The 10,862-nt window shown below is 35.8% G+C and overlaps 1 non-coding gene across 1 annotated transcript; it reads right to left on the bottom strand.

Moving 5' to 3' along the window:
- Positions 1 to 10,424: 10,424 nt before the first annotated feature.
- On the bottom strand, positions 10,425 to 10,531 carry LOC128287151 (small nucleolar RNA R71). The gene has a single exon (XR_008277847.1). It is a non-coding gene; the product is annotated as a small nucleolar RNA R71 (small nucleolar RNA).
- Between the last annotated feature and the right edge of the window lie 331 nt (positions 10,532 to 10,862).

Here is a 10,862-nt window from a genome sequence, read left to right as displayed (position 1 = left end):
TTAGAAGAAACTCGTCGGGACCATTACTTTTTTTATAGTGAGATCGATTGCACAGCTCGTAGAAAGCGAAGAGAAATAAGGCGAAGCCTAAGATACAAAGAGGAAGGGCAAGGGACGACATTCACACTACAACTATAACACCCCTATCCCATATCCGTCTCCAGAATAGGTAAGGGGCATTACCAGACAAACAGAACATTTCGGACCAATTCAGAATCACAGGTACTATTTAACAACATTGTATAAGCAGTCATCTCTAAATATGGTCTACGAGACGTAAAACATACGTTTAATAACTGTTAGAGCTAAACCGAACACATTCATAAAATTTAGAACATAGAAAATTTTTCCAATTCTGTTGAGGTCACATGCCCGTGCGTCCAGGCCTTGTGCCTCACACGGACATCAGACACACCCATGTGAACCAGCTGTGCCAAATCAGGGTAACCATACTGACTTTCACCCACGGCTATTAGGCACGCCCGTGTGCTATGGTCGTGTGATACTTATCTAGCTACTGATTTTAGCCCATGGCCATATGACACGCCCATGTCCCCTGACCGTGTGGCACCATGCAGGCTTGATTTAAGCCAATTTTCCACCCCTTTTAGAGGACATCCTTACAAGCCATATTAAACAACATTCATACAACAATTTTAAACCAATTCCATGCTCAAAACATGCTTCATTATAACAAAAAGATATTAGCTCATAAAACACTACAACCATACATCATTTTGCACCATCAACCAAATACTAAAACTATATACAACATTTCATTTGCTAGCCAACTCTCATGGCATAATATATACACATCAAAAGTTAATACATAGACCTTCTAGCCTATACATGCCATACTTTAAAATATGTACACTTTCAAAAGTACCAAAATGAGTTCGATAGTGTGGTGACGATCCTCGACTATCCTTGAGCTTTTAGTAGCTATAATAACTGTAAAACATACAGTAATCACACAGAGTAAGCTACAAATAGCTTAGTAAGCCAAATTCAATTGGTCTAACTACTAAAGCATATAAGTACAATTTAACCATAAAGATTCATAACCATTTCATAGAATAATTCATACTTAACAATGCACCTTTGTTTGCATATATGTCATGCTTCATTTCAAATTCTATACATATTACACACAGATAGAGTTTTTTATATTCGGAAATTTAGTACGATACAAACGTACCTGCATAGGTTATACATTTCATATACTCATATTTCGTACGCTATCATCAGATGGTTCAGAAATGATACAGATGCTCATAATCAAGTACAATGTCGACGTCTCGAACGTGGTCTTACATGTAATTCAATATCGATGCCTCTATCCCAGACAGGGTGTTACACGAAATCAGATACGATGCTAATGTCCCAGACATGGTCTTATACGTAAATTTCAATCGAGTCCTGTGTCCCAAACACTGTCTTACACGATATCTCAGACGGATGTCAACTTTTTTTAGAAGTATACAGAGCTTTTTAGATATTAGCATATTATCATACTTTACTCCAAAGACATTCATCAGGCACTCAAGGCCATCCAATATAGATTATAGTTTATATGTGCATAATTTATTTCAATTAACACGTAATTGTAATTTGACTTACCTCGGACGGATTTCGGATAAAACGAGTCGACTATTCAACTATAAGTTTGATTTTCTTTGTTCTTGATCTAATACAATACAAATTCAACCATTCAATCATTCATTTCATTCAATATAATCCATATACAGATATTTAGGTCACTTTGCATTTTAGCCCTTACATTTTCACACTTTGACAATTTAGTCTATTTTTCATAAAATCACAAATATGCAAAATTTCTTTGCAACAAGGGCTAGCCGAATTTTCATGCCTTCTATATAAGCCCATACAACATGTTTAATTCACAATTTAGTCCTTCAAAACCTCATTCTCAAAATTTAACCCAAATAGCTCAATTTCATCAAAAACTCAATGACAAAACTTATGAACCATCTACCAAGCCTTCCTAATTCATTCAAAAACATCACAAAACTCATGATATCAACAATGGCATTTCATGAAATCTTTAATAGAAACAGAAATTCAGACATGGGTTTTGAATAACACGAAGCAACGATCACAGAAACGTAGAAATTATTAAAAATCGAATAAATTTCATACCTCAATTTAACTACCAAAGTGCCAAATGTACAAAAGCTTCAAACCCTTCTTTCTTTGGCTGATTTTTTGGCTAATATCCATGATAATAAGCCACCTTTTTGTTTTCATTTTATTAAAATAAGCATTATAATCACCTTTTACCATTTTGCCCTTAATGATATAACATTAAATTCACTAACTACATGGCCATTTTTATCCACCACTAAAACAAATGGTAAATTTGACATGCAAGGACTTTTATTTTAAAAGCCAAGCCAAATAGGTGCTTTAGCATCTAGCGCTCAACTTTTACACTTTACGTGATTTAATCCTTTTTTCTAATTAAGCACAGAAACAGACAAATTAAATCACAGAAATTTCACAGATGTAAATTCACATATCACAGACACAGAAAATAATATTAAAATATTTTTTGGACTCGGATTTGTGGTCCCGAAACCACTATTCTGACTAGGGTCAAAACCAGACTGTTACAATTCTCCCCCCTTAGGGATTTTTGTCCCCGAAAATCTTACCCTTAAACAGATTTGGATATTGTTGTTTCATAGCATCTTCAGACTCCCACTTGGTCTCTTTAACACCGTGTTGATGCCACATAACTTTAACCAATAGAATGTTCTTGTTTCGCAACTCTTTAACCTCACAAGCTAAAATACGGATCGACTTTTCTTCGTAAGTCATATTAGACTAAATTTCAATCTTAGACGGTGAAATTACATGCGAAGGATCAGATCTGTATCGTCGAAGCATTGATACGTGAAACACATTATGAATCTTTTCTAACTTTCAATCTATAAGCAACCGGCCCAACTCGTTCGATGATTTCATATAGTCCGACGAACCTCGGACTCAACTTGCCCTTTTTGCCAAATCAGAACAGTTTCTTCCACGGAGATACTTTCAGAAAAACTTTATCACTGACCTTAAATTCGATATCTTTTCTTTTCAAATCTACATATGACTTCTGACGATCAGAGGCAACTTTTAGACTATCTCGGATTACTTTCACTTTTTGTTCTGTTTCTTTTATCAGATCAATACCGTAAATTTTATTCTCACTAAGCTTAGACCAGTATAACAGAGTTCTACACTTTCTACCGTATAAGGCTTCGTACGGTGCCACTTTAATGCTCAATTGAAAACTGTTATTATAAGCAAATTCAATTAAAGGTAAGTATTGTTCCCACGTACCTTCAAACTCAAGAATACAACATCTCAACATATCCTCGAGTATCTGAATAGTCCGTTCAGATTGACCATCTATTTGCGGATGAAAAGTGGTGCTAAAATGCAATTTAGTACCCAGAGCATCTTGCAATTTCTTCCAAAATTGCGACGTAAATCTTGGGTCTCTATCTGACATAATCGACAATAGCACACCATGCAATCTCACAATATCAGAAATATACAACTCAGCTAGCTTATCAGTGAGAAATCAGATTGTACTGGAATCAAATGAGATGACTTTGTCAATCTGTCAACTACAACCCAGATTGCATCTTTCTTTCTTGGAGGCAGAGGTAAACCCGAAACAAAATCCATGGTCACTCGATCCCATTTCCATTCCGGAATCATAATTGGTTGTAGTAACCCAGATGGCACTTGGTGTTCAGCTTTAACTTGCTGACAGATTAAACATTTAGAAACAAAATCAGAGATATCTCTTTTCATTCCGAACCACTAATATTACTTCTTCAGATCTTTATACATTTTCGTACTTCCTGGATGTACAAAAAATTTACTACTGTGAGCTTCACTCAAAATCATTTGAATTAACTCTGGATTTCTTGCAACACAAAGTCTATCTCTGAATCTCAAACAGTCATCAACATCTATTCGAAATTCAGATTCAGAATTAGAATCAGAATTACACTGGTTTACCTATAATTTCATTATCCCTCTTCTGAGCCTCGCAAACCTGTTGTAAGAACAAAGGCCTCTCTTTTAATTAAGCTAAAACTGAACCATCATTAGACAGAGCTAAATGAGCATTCATCGCACTCGAAGGAAATAACGATTTTCGACTCGAAGCATCAGCAACAACATTTGCTTTTCCCGGATGATAATCAATCACAAGTTTGGAATTTTTTAACAGTTCTAACCATCTTCTCTGTCCCAGATTCAAGTCTTTTTGCGTCATTAAGTACTTCATACTTTTATGATTAGAAAGCACGTGACATTTCTCACCAAACAGATAGTGATGCCAGATCTTTAAAGCAAACACAATGGCAGCTAACTCAAGGTCGTGTGTTAGATAGTTCTTCTCATGTGGCTTTAATTGTCTCGAAGCATAAGCAACAACTTTTCCTTCTTGCATTAAAACACAACCGAGTCTATTCAACAAAGCATCACTATAAACAGCGAATTCTTTACCTGATTCAGGTTGCACAAGTATGGGAGCTTCAGTTAACGGAGTTTTTAACCGATCAAAACTTTTCTGACACTTTCCAGACCATTCAAATTTTACATCTTTTTGAAGTAACTTTGTCAACAGAGTTACTATCACAGAGAAATCTTTTACAAATCGTCTATAGTAACCAGCAAGTCTCCAAAAACTGTGGACTTCAGAAACATTCCTCGGAGGTTTCCAATCCAGAATAGCTAAAATTTTTCTTGGATCAACTCAGATTCCGGAGGCTGATACAATATGGCCCAAAAATCCTCAGATTCCGGAGGCTGATACAATATGGCCCAAAAATCCAACTTCTCACAACCAAAATTCACATTTACTGAATTTCGCATACAACTGTTTATCTTACAGAGTTTGTAGCACTGTTCTCAAATGCTTGGCATGTTCAGATTCATCACGTGAATAAATCAATATGTCATCAATGAATACTACAACAAATTGATCTAAATACGGTCTGAATATTTTGTTCATCAAATCCATAAAAATAGCAGGTGCATTCGTTAAACCAAAAGGCATAACTAAAAATTTATAATGCCCAAACCTCGTTCTGAAAGCAGTTTTCGGAATGTCAAAGTCCTTTACTCGCAACTGATAGTAACCCGATTTCAGATCTATCTTTGAAAATACAGTAGCACCTTTCAACTGATCGAATAAGTCATCAATTCGAGGTGGAGGATATTTGTTCTTTACAGTCACTTTATTAAGTTTACGGTAATCAATACACATTCTCATTGTGCCATCTTTCTTTTTCACAAACAAAACAGGAGCACCCCATGGTGAAAAGCTCGGTCTAGCAAATCCTCAATCGGTTAATTCTTGCAACTGAGATTTCAACTCTTTTAATTCGGTCGGAGCCATTCTATAAAAAGCTATCGATATCGGAGTAGTACCAAGTACTAATTCAATGCCAAACTCAACTTCTCGAATTGGAGGCAAACCAGGTAATTCTTCAAGAAACACATCAAAGAATTCACAGACAATAGGCACTGATTCAACTTTCTTATCATTCACTTTTGAATCTAACATATAAGCTAAGTAGGCTTCACAGCCTTTCTTTACATATTTCATTATTTTCATTACAGATATCACAGTTGGTAGTCCGTTCAGATCACTAGACTCAATTCGAATTATCTCATCATTCTTACACCTTAAATCAATGACTTTTTGTTTGCAATTCACAATAGTATCGTGCAAAGTTAACCAGTCTATTCCCAGAATTATATCAAATTCGTCGAAAGGAAAAAGTCTCAGATCAGCAGGAAAATAGATATCTCGAATCATTAACGGGCAATTCTTGCAGAATTTATCAACTAAAACACTTTTGCCTAAGGGGTTCGATACTCTAATTACAAATTTAGTAGACTCTACAGTCAAAGTCTTACTGTGTACTAAATTCATACAGATATAAGAATTCGTTGATCCAGGGTCTATTAATGCAATTACAGAAGTATCATAAAGAGTAAAAGTACCAGTAATCACGTCTGGAGACGAGGCTTCCTCACGAGCTCAGATAGTATAAGCTCTAGCAGGTGCTCTGGCCTTAGATCTAACACTAGTATCTCCAGTAGTTCTTTGACCACTACTTGCATTTCTTGCATTTCTAGAAGGTTTACCTCTAGCTAAGGTGTTGCTTGATCTCAGATTCTGTACATTCTCTTGCTCAGCAGGTTCAGAACAATCTTTTACAAAATGATCCAGAGATCTACATTGGAAACAGGCTCGGTCATTCAATCTACAAATTCCCAGATGTCTTTTACCACAGTATTTACACTCAGGTCTCTCAGATTGGACATTCCCGACACTTGCAACAGAAATAACAGGGACTCTGAAGTTTGAATGCGATCTAGCTCGATCTTGGTTTAAATGTCCCACATTAGCATTTGAAAGACTTTGATAATCTCGGAATTTCTTTGACATAAACTGAAATGATCCACTCGAAGATCTCTTTCTAGCATCTCTAGCTTCAGAATCAGCTTTTCTTTTCTCTTTACTTAACTCTTCAGCTTTACATGCTCGTTCAACAAGCACTACCATTTCTTTAATCTCCAAAATCCCAACTAACAGACGGATATCTTTGTTTAGTCCATCTTCAAACCTTTTGCACATTATTGCTTCATTCGATACACATTCACGGGCATACTGGCTCAATCTCACAAATTTATGTTCATATTCAGTAATAGACATACGACCCTGTTTAAGCTCGAGAAACTTTTTACGTTTCTGATCAATGAATCTCTGACTGATATATTTCTTCCAGAATTTAGATTGAAAGAAATCCCATGTAACTCGTTCACTCGGAACCAAAGATATTAAAGTTTTCCACAAATGATATGTCGTATCTCTCAGTAGTGAAACGACACATTTAAACATTCTTCAAGACTCATAGACATTTCTTCAAACACTCATATTGTATTTTCCAACCAGAATTCGGCTCTCTCAGCATCATCATTCATTGTAGCTGAGAACTCTTCAGCCCCATACTTTCTAATCTTATCAACCGGTGGTCTACTCAACTATACTAGATTCAGTCGTGGCATATCAGGAGTTTGAGAATGATTAACCGGGGGTGGAGGTTGTTGTACAATCGGATTGGTTATAAAATACTAAGTGAACCAATCATTTATTATCTAATAGAAAGCTTGCTTAGCCTTACCATTACGGCTACTCGTAGCCGATCTAGAATTAGCTTGCACGTCCCTTGCGCGGGAGCAGATGTATTGCTTTCTACATCGTCAGCTACAGCTCTATCGGGATCCATTTGCTATATAAAAGCACATTTAAAAGTCAGTAGTCATCACACTATCATAGATTCAGATATATGGCATGTATAGCTAGACTCATAAATGCTATGGTAGTCCTAGAACCGACTAAACCATAGCTCTGATACCAATAAAATGTGACACCCCTATCCCGTATCCGTCGCCAGAATAGGTAAGGGGCATTACCAGAAAATAGAACATTTCGAACCAATTCAGAATCACAGGTACTATTTAACATCATTTTATAAGCAATCCTCTCTAAATATGGTTTACGAGACCTAAAACATACGTTTAAGAACGGTTAGAGCTAAATCAAACACATTCATAAAATTCAGAACATAGAAAATATTTCCATTTCTCTTGAGGTCACATGCCCGTCGTCAAGGCTGTGTGCCTCACACGGGCATCAGACACACCCATGTGAAATAGCCGTGCCAAATCTGGGTAACTGTACTGGCTTTCACCCACGGCCATTAGGCACGCCCGTGTGCTATAGCCATGTGATACTTAGCTAGCTACTGACTTTAGCCCACGGCCATATGACACGCCCGTGTCCCTGCCCGTGTGACACCATGCAGGTTTGATTTAAGCCAATTTTCCACCCCTTTTAGAGGTCACCCTTACAAGCTATTTTAAACAACATTCATATAACAATTTTCAACCAATTCTATGCTCAAAACATGCTTCATTATAACAAAAACATATTAGCTCATAAAACACTACAACCATACATCATTTTGCACCATCAGCCACATACTAAAACTATATACAACATTTCATTTGCTAGCCAACTCTCATGGCATAATATACACACATCAAAAGTTAATAAATAGACCTTCTAGCCTATACATGCCATACTTTAAAATATGTACACTTTCAAAAGTACCAAAATGAGTTCGATAGTGTGGTGACGATCCTCGACTATCCCTGAGCTTTCAGTAGCTACAATAACTAAAATAGACAATAATCACACAGAGTAAGCTACAAAGAGCTTAGTAAGCCAAATACAATTGGTCTAACTACTAAAGCATATAAGAACAATTTAACCTTAAAGATTCGTAACCATTTCATAGAATAATTCATACTTAACCATGCACCTTTGTTTGCATATATGTCATGCTTCATTTCAAATTCTATACACACGAGACATAGTTTTTCATATTTGGAAATTTAGTACAATACAAACGTACTTGCATAGGTTATACATTTCATATACTCATATTTCGTACGTTATCATCAGATGGTTCAGAAATGATACAGATGCTCATAATCAAGTACAATGCCGACGTCCCGGACGTGGTCTTACATGTAATTCAATATCGATGCCTCTGTCTCAGACAGGGTCTTACACGAAATCAAATATGATGCTAATGTCCCAGACATGGTCTTCTACGTAAATCCCAATCGAGGCCTATGTCCCAGACACGGTCTTACATGATATATCAGATAGATGTCAACTTTTCTTAGAAGTATACAGAGCTTTTTAGATATTAACATATTATCATACTTTACTCCAAAGATATTCATCAGGCACTCAAGGCCATCCAATACAGATTACAGTTTATATGTGCAGAATTTATTTCAATTAACACGTAATTGTAATTTGACTTACCTCGGACGGATTTCAGATAAAATGAGTCGACTATTCAACTATTTTGGACTTCCCCCGATCTAAGTCAGATTTTCTTTGTTCTTGATCTAATATAATACAAATCCAACTATTCAATCATTCATTTCATTTAATGTAATCCATATACAGATATTTAGGGCACTTTGTATTTTAGCCCTTACATTTTCACATTTTGACAATTTAGTCTATTTTTCATAAAATCACAAATATGCAAAATTTCTTTGAAACAAGGGCTAGTCGAATTTTCTTGGATTCTATATATGCCCATACAACATGTTTAATTCACAATTTAGTCCTTCAAAACCTCATTCTCAAAATTTAACCCAAATAGCTCAATTTCATCAAAAACTCAATGACAAAACTTATGAACCATCTACCAAGCCTTCATAATTCATTCAAAAACATCACAAAACTCATGATATCAACAATGGCATTTCATGATATCTTTAACAAAAATAGAAATTCAGACATGGGTTGAAGAACACGAAGCAACGATCACTTAAACATAGAAATTATCAAAAGCCGAACAAATTTCATACCTCAATTTAACTACCAAAGTGCAGAATGTACAGAAGCTTCAAACCCTTCTTTCTTTGGCTGATTTTTTGGCTAATATCCATGATAATATGCCGCCTTTTTGTTTTCATTTTATTAAAATAAGCATTACAATCAACTTTTACCATTTTGCCCTTAATGATATAACATTAAATTCACCAACTACATGGCTATTTTTTTCCACCACTAAAATAAATGGTAAATTTGACATGCAAGGACTTTTATTTTAAAAGCCAAGCAAAATAGATGCTTTAGCATCTAGCACTCAACTTTTACACTATACGCAATTTAATCCTTTTTCATAATTAAGCACAGAAACAGACAAATTAAATCACAAAAATTTTACAGATGTAAATTCACATATCACAGACACAGAAAATAATATTAAAATATTTTTCAAACTCAGATTTGTGGTCCCGAAACTACTATTCCGACTAGGGCCAAAATCAAACTGTTACAACAACTAAGGAGATGGGTGAAAAATCAGGAAAATCCGCTACCTCTTGCGATTGCTGCTAATCCAGTAAATCAGAATCCTGCTCCACGCACTATGTATGATTATGCTAAACCTAATTTAACAGGAACTAAGTCAAGTATAGTTAGACCTGCTATTGCTGCAAATAATTTTGAACTAGAACCTAACACAATTCAAATGATATAACAATTTGTTCAATTTGATGGTTTGCAGGATGAGGATCCAAACAATCACTTGGCAAACTTTTTGGAGTTTTGTGACACTTTTAAAATCAATGGCATTTTTGATGATGTCATCCACCTTTGGTTTTTTCCCTTTTCATTGAGAAACAAAGCTAAACAGTGGTTGAACTCGTTACCCTGAGGGTCAATCACTACTTGGGAACAAATGACCGAAAAGTTTTTACTTAAATATTTTTCGCCAACTAAAACGGCCAAATTAAGGAATGATATCTCTTCTTTTGTACAGATGGATCTAGAAACACTCTCTGATGCATGGGAGAGATACAAGGACCTTTTGAGAAGGTGCCCTCACCATAGACTACCATTATGGTTGCAGGTTCAAACATTCCACAATGGCCTGAATCCTTCGACTAGACAGATGATTGATGCAGCTGCTGGTGGGAGTATCAATAATAAGATACCTGAGGAGGCTTATGAATTTATAAAGAAGATGTCACTGAATAATTATCAGTGGCAAGTCATGAGGACAAAGCCAACGAAAGCAGCCGGTGTTTTTAATGTCAATTGGGTGGCCATGCTCTCCAATCAGGTAGATCTTTTGAATAAAAAAATTGATGGTTTACTTAGCTCTTCACAGGTTTACCCAGTAATGCAATGCAATACAAATGGAGGTGGAACAAGCAATTCAGAA

This window comes from Gossypium arboreum, chromosome 13, assembly GCF_025698485.1.
Source record: "Gossypium arboreum isolate Shixiya-1 chromosome 13, ASM2569848v2, whole genome shotgun sequence".
Taxonomy (NCBI): domain Eukaryota; kingdom Viridiplantae; phylum Streptophyta; class Magnoliopsida; order Malvales; family Malvaceae; genus Gossypium; species Gossypium arboreum.
This window is presented reverse-complemented; position numbering and strand designations above follow the sequence as displayed.